This window comes from Rhinolophus sinicus, chromosome 5, assembly GCF_057876585.1.
Source record: "Rhinolophus sinicus isolate RSI-liver-muscle chromosome 5, RSI-T2T, whole genome shotgun sequence".
Classification (NCBI taxonomy): domain Eukaryota; kingdom Metazoa; phylum Chordata; class Mammalia; order Chiroptera; family Rhinolophidae; genus Rhinolophus; species Rhinolophus sinicus.
In genome coordinates, this window is record NC_142505.1 from 49,450,484 (window position 1) to 49,463,790 (window position 13,307).

General features: G+C 42.0%; 1 protein-coding gene across 3 annotated transcripts in view; it reads left to right on the forward strand.

The window, feature by feature from the left end:
* The window catches only part of CACNA2D3 (calcium voltage-gated channel auxiliary subunit alpha2delta 3), an 837,281-nt gene that overhangs the window by 556,777 nt on the left and 267,197 nt on the right, over positions 1-13,307 (forward strand). The window lies entirely within an intron of this gene.

The following is a 13,307-nucleotide window of genomic DNA, read 5'->3' on the forward strand; positions in this document are numbered from 1 at the left end:
GCCTGCCCCTTCTCAGCCTTCAGGTACACAGTGGGACTGTGGGAATATGAACCGGATAAGAAGGGGTGCCCCAGCCCTAGGAGAAATCTAGGGGGAAATTTTGAGCAAAGTATTTTCATGGTCTCAAAGCGCTTTCTCAGAGCTTTTTGACAAGTTGTGAGAGGGGTGAAAAGAGTATCTATAGTGGGATCAATCCAGACAAAAATCTTGGTGAGTCATCAGAAAACGCAGCATCACCAATGAGAAGAAAATAAACATGGCACGCTTTCAGAAAAGAACACATCACATGATAGAGTATCCTGGCTGGGCATATGCAACCTAGAGGTCATGGTGAGGCGGAGAATAAAGCTTTGCATTAATATGATGTCTGGCTTTAAATAATGTTAATCACTTAAATCAATTGTTTTAGATTTACTAATTATATACATGCATATTTATATTTATGTTTATATACGGAGGGCAATAAGAGGGAGGGGAACCCATTGCTACTGTAGCTTTTCCCTGAAAGAACTTCTGACAAGAAAGGCAAAGTAAATGGTCTGGGAGCAACCCTAGATGAGCAGTGCAATGGAAATGTCTTCGAAGCCTTGTGCTTTAGCTTAAGTATTTACGTGAAATCTTCATTCTGTGCCACAATCACCTTTACTTACCTTAAAATAAAATGATGTTTTAAATGGCTCATTATTGAGTAAAATGGTATACCAAGGTAACAGCTCATTTATTCCACCTCATCAAGAACCCTTTGACATGCGTAAAACTAACACTCTCCCCCCCACCAGTATGCCTGTGCTGAAATGATAGCTCAGTGTCACTTCTGTGCTTTCCTAGCTCCTGTTGTAGCTTTGCAAATAGCCCTGATAAATAAATCCCCTAGTAGAATGTTTGGAGGGCTCCTTCTCATCTTAGTGGTATTGAGAAACCTGTTGGGACAGTGAGGACACTGGAGAATCTCTTCCTCTTTTGTGGGCCAGGTCAGTGAGGAGAGGGCATCTGCTGTTCTAATATGTGCTTCTTGGGCCAGGAAGCAACAGTCTCTTCAAACTCCTTATCTGGGCCTGGATTCTGCCAAGACAAAAAACAAAAACAAACAAACAAAAAAATATCCTGTCATTTAGGGAGAATCAAAATAGGATTTGTATACCAAACTTCTGCAGAGTCTACATTCTAAGATGAACCCACCAAATTTGGAACCACCCAGAAGATGATGGCAAGCTCATGACTGTCCCGACACCTCGAGGACAGTCCCAATTGAGCTTGCAATGATGAAAACCAAACTCAGAAGCACTTAGCATTGGGTGCTGGGTCTCAAAGAAACTTCATGGTAACTAAGTATGGCTTGTACCATTCTGAATTTGAGACGTAAGAAGGATGTGTACTTTGAAAGCACTGTTCCCCTAAAGATACACTTTAATCCTTTGGAATTACTTTTGCTGCAGTTGCGTGTTGTGGGCCAGGCACTAATGTCTGGTGTTGGTGCCTCGGGTCCGTGTCCCTAAGGAAGACTGTTATGCTGCAGGCACCAGCCAAGGAGGGTCCCTCCTAGCCTCACTGAGGTGTAAAAATGGCTGCCTTGCCCAAGGAAAGGGAAACATAGTAGGAGCCCTCTTAACCGACTGCACTGAATGGCTTCAGTGCCCTCTCTCTGCTCTGAACAGCACACCGGACGTTTGGTCTGAAGGCCATGTCGGCACAAGAATCATACACACAACTGTGCCCCCAGTTGAGTTGCAAGCTTACTGGAAACCAATCCTCTTCATTCCCCCATCTATTGATGCCAGTTGTAATTTTATCATAATTGCATAAATTAGTTAAAGATTATTTCAACCAATGAATCATGAATGGGAAAAGAAAGTGTTACTTCTGTGACTATGTAAAGGAATGCCTTGGAAAGGCTGTAAAGAAAGTTGCTAAAAAAAAATTCCAATGTGTTAAGCGTGAGCAAAGCAATCATAAAAGACTGGGGAGGAAAAGTCTTTCCTTCATTCAAGGAAATTGACACTTAATCTTCCTTCCTCCCTCCCTCCCTCCCTCCCTCCCTCCCTCCCTCCCTCCCTCCCTCCCTCCCTTCCTCCCTTCTTCCTCTCTGTCTCTCTCTGTCTCTCTCTGTCTCTCTGTCTCTCTCTCTCTCTCTCTCTTACAGTTTACCTTGATTTGTGTCATCCTAGGTTGATGCAGTAAATCTGGTGGCCAGGTTAGTTTCTGGTTATTGTCTTATTGCCACTTGGTAGCCTGCGGGAGCCCTGTGCTCCATGAAGGAGAATGACCTCCCCAGACACAGAGAAGAGGGCCACCAACTGGTGTGAGGGCAGTTGCTATTCCCAGCTAGAACTGCCAACACTCTATAAAATGGGTCAGCATCACTGGGACACCCGTAATCGTTTTCTATTTCCATGAAACCGATGACCAAAAACTTATCTGCTTAAAACAACAAAATGTGTGGTTCCCATGGGTCAGGAGTCCGGGCACAAGCTAGCTGGACCCTCAGCTGAGGGTTTTACAAGACTGCAATTAAGTGTTGGCTGCACTACAGTTCTCATCTGCAGTTTAGGGGCCTCTTCCAAGCTCATTCAGATTATTGGCAGAATTCAGTCCCTTGCAGTCGTTAGACTGAGGGTCCCGTTTTCTTGCTTGTCATCCACTGGAGATTGCTCTCAGCTCTTATAACCCACAGTTCTTTATCACATGGCCACTACAGGCAGTTCATACAATGCCGTTTGCTTTCTTCCAGGCCCCCAGGAGTTCACCTCTCTGATGCCTCACCTCCCTTTAAAGGCTTCTTTGAGTAGGTCAGGCCCACCCAGGGTAATCTCTCTTTTAATTAACTTAAAGTTGAATGATAGTCACTAACCATGGGAGTGATATCTCATCATACTCGTACTCCAAGGGAGGGGATTTTATGGGACATGTACTTGTGGAGGCAGAAATCTCGGGAGCCATTTTAGAATCCTGCCTACTGCAGCAGCCTCTGTCCTTCTGTGGTCTCAGAGGGAAAGATAATGCCAGCGGGAAATACAACCAGAGCCTCCTCCTGCAAACTCTGTCAAGAGAAAGTCTCAGGGTCACCATGTCTGCTCACCACTGATGTCTCAAGGGGCCTGGTTCTCTTTGTGACATTGCAGTCGGAAACTGGCTTTGATTTCTTTAGGAATCAGATAACTTCTGACCCTGCTGATTTACGTCACTTCTATAAAATACTAAGAAAATAGGTATTCGTTAATTATCTAGGAAATTTGGACACTTGATCCTACAAGTTTGCTTAATATGGCCTTAAACATCTTCTTTCTCCTTAATTATCTGGTGGTTAAGGCGAAAAGATTTCTGTTTACTTGACTCATCAGTTACTATGGCTTAAAACCCAGCAGCAACAAATATAATTATGTAATTGATTTAATACTTAAATGAATAGCTTAAGGTAACCTGCAAGTACAGTGCTTTCCCTTTTTATTAATTATGCATTGATTCCTACAGTTCTGGGTCTGAACAAGCTCAAGATAAAAGTGTGTGAGCATAAGCTGAGTTTGGATTCTTACACATGAAAGTCAAGGATTCCATGTAACCAAGCCTGGTGTTGTAGAATGGACACTGACAAAACTTTGCTTTCAGGGCCCATCCTCCCTGCCTGTTACTACCAGTCTGATTAAATATTCTGTCTCCTGCCTGGCTGTTCTATTCCATTTGCTTTCCTAGTGAAGCCCAAATAAATGAATTAATGTTAACAACATTAATTATGTTTAATCAAATAAGATCTCATGTATTAATTGATAAAACAGCAAACACCAAAATTCTGAAATGCATGGGCTTCTTATTTGAATACTAGTCATGCACAGTCATTATCTCTTAGGTGCAGAGCGAAAAATCTTTAACAATGGAATTTGTTCCATTTTGTAAGCAAACAGCTGGTGCTTTCCAATTGGATCTTAGTCATCCTGGGAATGCTCCCCAACTTGCTGTGCAGGGCGGAACCTGCATTAAACTGAGGACACACCCCCATCCTGATCGACCCCTCCAGGGGAGTTAGCATAGACCACAGTGACACACAGAAGGGAAGCAAAAAATTCTTTTAGAATCAGTGGGAATGTGACCATTTAAAATAATGAGAATTCATTACCAAGGCCTCCTGGCCCTCCCCTTTGCTAGTAATGCTCTTCAGTCTGCAATTTGTAGGAACTTTCAAACCCATTTAGTTGCATTTGCAAATTGGACCTGTGTCCCTCGTCCTTACCTCCCACTAAGTCCAACTTGGAGAAAATGCTTTGCATTTGATAAATTACACATTTGTTTCAGTTTCCCATCTAGGAATGGCACCTAGGCCATTTAGGAGTCATTTAGGTGATTGCTTTAAGCTACAACATCTTACTGCCTAGAAGCAATTACTCAGGGGGTCCAAGCCATCATAAGGAAGTTGTTGGGGCTTGGAAACTGAATTTACAGTATTTTCCCAAGACACCACTGCATATCAAAGAAGTTCAAATCGTCAAAACAAAAAGACACACATAAAGAGAAACATAAACCATCCTGCTGGGTTGCGGAACTGAGAATGCCATCTGCATTACATGGCATGGAGGAAACTGATTACGATGGGACCTCTATTTCATAGCAGATGGGTTCATTAAATTTAATAGCCTCCAGAGCCTTTAGAAACCGTGTTAAAAACATGTGGAGCATGCTGTGACACTTCACTTCTGGCCCTGCAGTCATTTTAACTCTGGCACAGACTATAAATATTATAGTACTTGATTTCCATTGAAACAGATTACTATTATAATAATTATTATTATTATTATTTTAAATTTTATTTTGCCACGAGATGGTGATGTTAAAAAATGAGTGCATTCTTGATTGCTGGTACCATTTATATTCATCCAAATATTTTTTTCTTCCCTTTGAGTCTAGATTTCTGTTTCTTTTTTTTTTTTCCCTAAGCTTAACCTTCTTTTCTTTGAGTTAGTGTTACAAAACTATGAATCAAAAGTATAAAATTATTATCTTCAGGGAAGATATATTAACACTCTGTATGGATGACAGTCAACTAGTAGAAAAGCTTAAGGCTAAAAATGAAAGTTAGATTTCAAGTGGTTTTTTTCAGATTTTTAGATTTATTATTGTTTCTGCTATTGTGGCATAATAATTTACAATTGTCTATAATGAAAGGAAAGCCTCTAGAAATAGATTTAAGACCTTATAGAAATGGATAAGACCATTAAGTCTAAATAATCATTTAGCATGATAGATTATTCAGCGTTCTTTGTTAGTAAGTGACAGCGCCCAACTCTAGCCAAGGTCAAAAAGGAATTTGTTGACTCTTGGAACCAAGACATCTATATAGTTTTGTCTTGAGGCATGACTAGATTTAGGGTTCAGTTCCATGTTATTTAGACTTATCCCTTGATTCTTACTAAGTTAATTCCCAGGCAGTTTCTCTCTACAGGGTAGTAGCGATGGCCTCTACCATCCATTAGATTTCATTATGTTTGTAGTCCTTGCCTCCTTTACTCTTATGGTATCTATGTCAAGCCTAGGATAGGCCTGTTTGGGTCAGAACCCCATACTGAGAAGTTAGATGGAGCTACTAATTGATATCCCGAATCTCACAGAGTGGGGAAGAAACCAGTCTCAAAGAAAATGGATACTGGGAGGACTGAGAAGTAGCAAAGTCCTCCATAGCACTTGTTTGTAGAACTCAAAATAACCCAAGCCAAAGACCATGTATCCCATCAGTATGGTACTCATTTTGGTACCATTTTTTAACCAGTGGTGCTCTTTATCTAGTCAAATATTTCCATGGACCCTTCATATATAACATGTACAGAGGCAGAGCTGCTCTGGTAGATATCGGGGTGAAAGTACAGAGCATAAGGGAGAATCTGAAGCACTTTTTGTGCTCTTTCCTGGCATTGCAGAGCCTGGGTAGGATCCTGAGTAATCATTGAGTCAACCTCTGAGAATGGCAAAGTGGGATTTTCTGCTGTAGATGATCTGTTGTGCCCGGAGTTTACAACAAGGTACTGGTCTGGGTCTAGTTAGGGAAGATGGTTATGGGGATGGGCAGGCTGTGTCTGTGGTTGTATTAGAAAACCAAAGTGGAAGCGTTCTTATAATGATACTACTAATATTTCATAATATTTCTGCCTTATTTCTCTTCTTTACTGCAGATAATCAAAAGTTGACTCACCATACTTTAATCACTTCTTAGAAAACATTGGCTCTAGGCGGAGAACCCACTCACGCTAGGAGAAACTTATTAGATGGATATAGGAGCAGCCTCAGCAGAGGCCAGAATCATCAAGAGAATAGGAAATCATCTTGAACAAACAATCGCTTCCTTTGTTCCTTCTTTTTGGAGCCACACGGCCTTTTGCCTGTGTTTGCCACCTCACATGTCAGCTGTATTTTTTATATTCTCTGTGAACTAGTTCTCTTGTCTCCCCTCACTCGTGGGTGAAACATGGTCCCCTCCAACTCTACTTTATATGACATCCCAGTTCAAACCAAGCAGAGATTAACTCAGTGTTTGTGTATCTGAGTTCATGTCTGAGCAAATTACAGAACTTGCTCTAGCCCATGGTTCCTTCCATTGAGTCAGATGCCTGCCCCTTAACCAATCAGCTATGGCTGGGGAAGGGTCATGTGACACAGGTCATATGATAAAAGCAGATCAGCCAGGCCTGTGGATAATAGATTATGTAAGAAAAAAGTATGGGTGGGAGGAAATGGCTGGAGTCTGAAGTAGTTGGCATTTCTAGACTTTTCTATCTAAGGCTTCGGTAAGTTGTATCTCCAGCTGGGCTCTAATATTAACTCTCGGGAATATGTCCTCTTTCTTCTTCTCTGAGCCCCAGGCTCATGGCTTCCTTTTAGCCCCAATTGCTCCAACAAGTGTCCCCCCAATCCTCTCCCTGCCTCCCACGTCTTTGACCCTGCCTTTCCTCCACCCAACATCCTGCCTCATGGGTGGTAGGAACCCCTCTCTCTTGTGCTGTCTGAGAGCTGAGCGAGGTATTTTGGACATCACAACCAACTTTGTGCTGCTTTTTCCACTTTCACAGCCCAGATATTTAGGCAATTTAGATTCTCAGAGCTGATTCTCATGCTTTGACATGGTTTAAACAAAAATGAGCACATTCCTCTTATTATCAACATGAAGAATAATTAAAATAATCCCAGAGAACCAGGCTGTGGTTTGATATCAGATGCTAGTTGCTCTTCTCTTGCTAGAGAAAGAACTTCTTCCACGTAAAATATTTAATTCTTTTGCTCTTATTCCATAAGGATTATTGTGCCAGTGATAAATGTGTTGTCTGTCTGTGCAGCTAGGGCTTAAAGATACCGTACGTAAGAATATTTCACCTGACTTGTGCTCTTATGCTGCTTCTATTTAAAAATGGCAGAAGGCCGCTCCTTTGCCTCCTCTTGCTCTTAAAAGGTTATTCCTTTATGACCTTTCACACCTGCTTCTGAGAGAGATACAGGAGTCAGGAATCTCCTTCAGCCTTATTCTGCTGATGATGCTCAGTGCCAGTTCCCCTGGGGAAATTCTCTCTTGTTCTGAACACAGAAAGGACAAGCAAAGACAATTGTTTATTCAGGCAAAAGGAACATGTTTTCGAATCAATTTCCAGTACGTTTAATGAAAACATCTGAAACATCAACATCTTTGCCAATTGATGGAAACAACTATTCAACACTCTAGTCATTGATTTCTCTTCTGAAGTGACCAAATTAAGGGGGGGGGGCTGAGATGAAGCAAGAGCTGAGCACCATCCCAGCCTGTTTCTCTTTCCCTCTGCCCCCTGTTAAAGAGCATTTCTTTGCATGGGAAGAATCCTTCCTATGAGGAAGACAGGTGTCAAATGCACTGTGTGGTCATCAGTTGGTCCAGTAGAAGGGACGCATGGGCAGGACTGCCCTCACACCTTACAAGGACAAGGCCATCATGAGACCAAATTAGATGACTTTCTGTCTGCTTTGTAAAGCATTTCAAGGCCCAGTTTGAAAGGGTTTCACAAATGGTTGAGCTATTTTCGTTGTCAACCAGTAAGCCAGAGGATCTAAAAATGCAGGTAGGATCACCACTGGCTCAAAATCTTCCCGGGGAACCTAAAGTTTAGGCATTTGAATCACTTGGTAACCTGATCCCTGTTTACCCTCAGTCTTTCCTTTCCCCATTCAGTGCGACCACCCAGCCTTCCCCTACTCACAAACCCAGTCTCAAGAACGACCCCTGATATTCTCCAGTACCTAACCACTGCACCTGTTCTCTCTGCAAGAACCAGCCGCTTCCTCCTATCCCATCTGGAAGCCTCAGGGCTTATTATCCCTTGTGCTCAGTTTCATCACCGTCTCCTCTGGGAAGCCCCGCCTGATCCCCTCTGATCCACCCCACCCCCCCGATCTAGAGTGGGGTCCTCATGATATGCTTCCAAAGCATTTAGCACCGTCCTGGAACTTTTTGTCCTATATAAAAAAGTTCCATATCTTTTATCCAACTGAATTATAAACTCTTTGTGGAGAGGCACGATGTCCTGTTCACTCTGATCCTGAGTTCAGGGATGGGCATATGCAATACGGGGCTGTAGGAATCTCATAGATTACACGTCTCAAGGTTAGAGAGCATCTCAAAGTATCTATGTTTCGTAGATGTCAGGTGAGAATGGCACCATCTCCAACATTTCAGTGAGTCTGCTGCAAAGTTGCTAAAGGCCCTCTTGGTTATACACACGGTCAGTGGATTCATCTTGACTACATCACTGGGATTCTCTCTCAGGCAGCCACCACCGCCAATCCAAGGAAGCATTTGCCACTTACATCAAAGGGGTCTGAATTCGTGTGTGCATGCTTTGAGGAGCTAGGATAATGGAGTTCTGAATGGCAAACAGGGTTTAATATCCGCTATGTCCTGGTTAAGATAAAATTGATGGTGCTTTTGCCATATACAATTTCATGCTACAAATACTTACCTACTGTTAAAATACAAGAATTTTGTAAATGGTATTGATGCTGTTGGAATCATATCTGATTCTTGGGCATACATTGGGCATTCGCAGAATCTTTAAAAATAACCGCTTACATTTGTTTTTCATTTCCTGGCTTTCAGTGTGCTTCCCTATATATTGTCTCCAAGTGTCTTACCATGGTCATCAGAGCCTCAGCATCACTGGCCACTCTCCCCTCACTCTCGAAACATCAGCCATGCTGGTTCCCTTTGTGGTGCTTTAGCATCCCCAAACTTTCTCCCTCCTCCAGGCTTTGGAACATGCTTCTCCTTCTGAGCGGGAAACATGGCGCTTCCACTCTGCTCCTGTCCGGAAGGAGAGACTCTTTCCCATTCTCCAAGTTGTAGCTGGAATGTTATTCCTCATGCACCCATTGACTTTCCACCACAGATCTCTATCCCTTTTCTTCACAGAAGTTGTAATCATTTGTAATTATTTCAATGAAGTCCTTTGATATTTTTTTTCTCTTGAAAAATTATTTTTTGTCTGTCTTCCCAAAAATAATGGGAGGATGGGGGCAAGTCTGTATTGGATCCCTACGACCCAGTACTGTGCCTGGCACATAGTACTACACACTCAGTAGCTACACCGAGAGGCTAAGGGGCTTGTTCTTAGTCATACCACCAATTTACTTTTACTGTTCACTGGTTTGTTGTTCCCAGTCAGCACTACACTTCTCCTGAAAAGATACAATGAGGCACCAAGAATTAGGGAAAAAATCATTAAGAACATTGACTACAAAGTGGATGGTGGTGCCAAGATGGAGTTTAAAATATTTTCCCCAAAGTGCAAATGTGATATTTGTCCTTCCTTTTGAAAAATCTATCTGAATGGTCAAGTTCAGGTCTGAAGCAACTGATTTTGATGAATGCCAACTTCATCTACTCAGGGAGAGTTACTGATTTTAGATGGAAGAACAGGGAACTTTCGGGGGTGAACCGGAGTTCTGTAATGCTCCGTTTTTGTGCATGTTGTTAAAAGCAGTATGTTGGGCAAAGGGTTGATTGCTTAAGGCACATTGTTTATACTACATTACTTAGGTCTGATGGAAAAGTTCCTAACAGTGGTTTTCTTGCTAAAGATACGGTTTATGGATGAAGAGTGGAATGTGATTTTTTGGTAGGGTATCATCATAATTTAGGTGGACTCCAAAGAAACTTGATATTGGGAGAGGCCAGGAAAAATATTCAGGTCCATGGAGCTTCTTTAGCATTAGCACTCAATTCTCCATCAAAATACAAATGCTGTCTGCTTTTAATTACCGTCCTTATTCAAGCCAAGTTAATTACTCTGGGCCAGACTGGAAAGGAAAATTCCCAGAAAGTCTGATATGATAGAATGGTAGTGTGTTTTCTGAAGAAGATACTGAGAAATCCTTAATGAGTTACTGTTTCAATATAATTTTTGCAACAGAATACTAAGGGAATAGGGGGAGGGAATCATAGATTTTTGGCAGCTGTTGACCATCCTAGCCCTAGACAATCTGCTTCTTATTTAGTTTACTGTTATGTAAAAGCATGGAATTCTCAAGTTAAGAAATATTGATCACTGCATGACAATACATATGTAACAAAACTGTATTGTATTGAAAAAGCTCTCCTTTTAGAGTGAGATTACTGACTCTCTTTTGTTATTAAAATGTGTGGATCTTTTTACTTAGAAAATAATGTGGTTTTGTTAAACATAAGTTATTTAAAGGTTAAAATAATCTTAATTTTTAACTATTAATATTATTAAGAACAGATTTTCAACCAAGTACAACTGAATGCAAGGCAAGAACAAACTTGGAAAAGAAAATCGGCGGCTGGGAATGCAGAAACACATGGAGGGCTGTGTCTTGGCCACAGCACATAGGTTCACAGCAGCCCTTTGCTGGGTTGGCAGAACCATACATTTTTGTAAGGTCTGTTGATTTCCCCAGACTTCATGGAATCCAGATCAAGTTTGTCCATTTCCCATTTCTCTTGCAATGATAATCCAACCTCAGACTGAAGCAGGAGACCGAGTATATGGACTTCATGGCCTACTTAGCCAGCTGGATTGCCTCTCTCTCTAGCTGTCAGCACACACGAGGGTTTACTCTTCGGCCATCATTGTTCTGGGGACACTTGTGAAACCAGAGGAACAGGTACCTAGTTCATTGACCAGACCCTACCAAGTTGAAGGACGGTCCCTATGCTAGGCACGAAGGTGTCATAGCTTTCATTTTTTGGAAATACAGTTTGCGTCCTTGTAATGAACAATCCAAGCCAGTTAGGTAATTTTAAATTATTAAATTAATTTTGGTTGTTCGTGGTAGCCTCCAGCATTGAGTAGTGAAGGCTTTACATTCTCTCCCTCAGAATCTTGTTACCAGGCTATGGTGAAAACAAAATCTCAGACAAATTCTGTCATCCATACAAACATTTATTACCAGCATTCACAAGAGCCAACTAACTGTTGTGAAAGCTCAAGGAAGCCCCAGCTCTCTATCATTTTAGTGCTTCTGATGACATCTTGCATCAGAACAAAGGCATCGTTTACAGGAGTCAGTCAACGTTCTACTTGGAGTCAGCTGACTGAGAAGCCTGAGTCAGCAGCTGAAGACAAGGTTGCTTGACATTCAGGCCCGGGACTCTATTCCTAAAGACAGGGGCCACTGAGCTCCCCAAGTCCTTTTGTGGCTTCACACAGGGAAAAGCAGGGAGGGACTCTGCAATTCATTGGACCAGTCCACACAGAGTGGACACCTCCAATTGACCAGTAAAAAAAAATCATTTCTAATGTCCATCATGGTAATTGCCAAAAGCTCTTGTGTTGGTCAGAAATAAATAGTTGTAACACATCTCACCTATTACTTAAATATTAATAAGCCAGAATGCATATTCCTGATTAGGTCAATTGACTGCGTCTGAGATACAGTGAAAATGAGCACACACATTCCTATCACATTTATGAAGTGTGCTACCGTAAATTACATGCCACATCACAGCATTATATACTAGATGCAATCAAGGTTTATTCTTTGCAAAATGGTAATAATGATATTGCTGATCTCATAGAGTTGTGAATATTTAAAAAGGTGATATTGATTAGCACCGTGCTAGGCACATGGTCCTCTATAAATGCTAATCATTATTATCTAGAGATTCAGAATAATATTATTACTTATTGTTCTATGCATACAGCCTTGTGGAATTAATTATGCCTTTTTTTTTTTTTTTGTACTTGCTAAAAAAGTTACAGTCTCAGAAGAAAGGGGATAAAGAGGCTGGTACGTGTATTCTCCTTCCCAGCAGGAAGGCATCCCCAAGTCACGTCAGTCCTTGCAGCTGTGCACCCTACCCTGAGTGGTGTGTCCAGCTTGTCCTGCCTGGAAGCTCCATTCCATGCTTGGGAATGAAAAAGAAAAAAACAAAAAACAGTCTACTGATATCATTGCCCCCGGTTCTCTCAGATGTCTTTCCGGCCGTATCATTTAGAAACAACTAGAGTAAAAAGTAATCACAGTGCTGGAATCTGCCTTGCCCCTGCTAATCTAATGCAGTGGCTGGTGGGTATGAACCAGGAAGCTTGTGAGGGAAAGCTGGGCTATGAGAACGAATGGTGATTTTCAGAAGCATCTTCCGAAAGATGCTGCAGGCCAGGCCTCATTTGAGCAGCACAGTAAGAATGATTGGGATGCTAGAGCCACCAGTATGGGGCAGTTAAATGCACCTGTGCTCAGTGCCTCTGCATCCCTGCCAGGTAGGTCCTATGGTCTCCATTTCCAGAGGAAGCTGAGTCATAGGGAAATAGAGAATTTGCCCAAGGAGATGGGACACTTAGTGGAACAAATAGGATCCAAACCTAGGTTGCCTGCCTGGTGTGAGGTCTGTTCTCTGATGCAATGTTGCCCTTGGGTAGGTCTGACATATGTGCCTGAGCGCTGAGGAGGATCAAGCCCCCCAGATTGCTTTGTGTTGTGCCAAAGTCTTTCAAATGCCTGCTGTGTGATTAGAAGTGTCCTTGGGTTCCCACATGCCTGAGTTATACTGCTTCTACTGAATTTTGAAAAACTCATGGTGCCTGCTTTGAGCTGTGAAGACCCAGGAGCTTGACTTGTCCTGAATCATGTTCCCCATAGTGTTGACAACCCAAGATAGGAAACCGTAAATTTTGCAACACAGATCTCTCATATGGAGAGTTCTCTGTGCTATATTAAGTGGTAGAAGGAAAACTCAGCTCATCACCCTATACAAAAAGCCACAGCATTCCTGGGCTTAAATCTTGAGTCAAAACAATTCTATTTCATGGACTTTTAAATATCCTGGAATTTGCATTTCGAATGTGTTA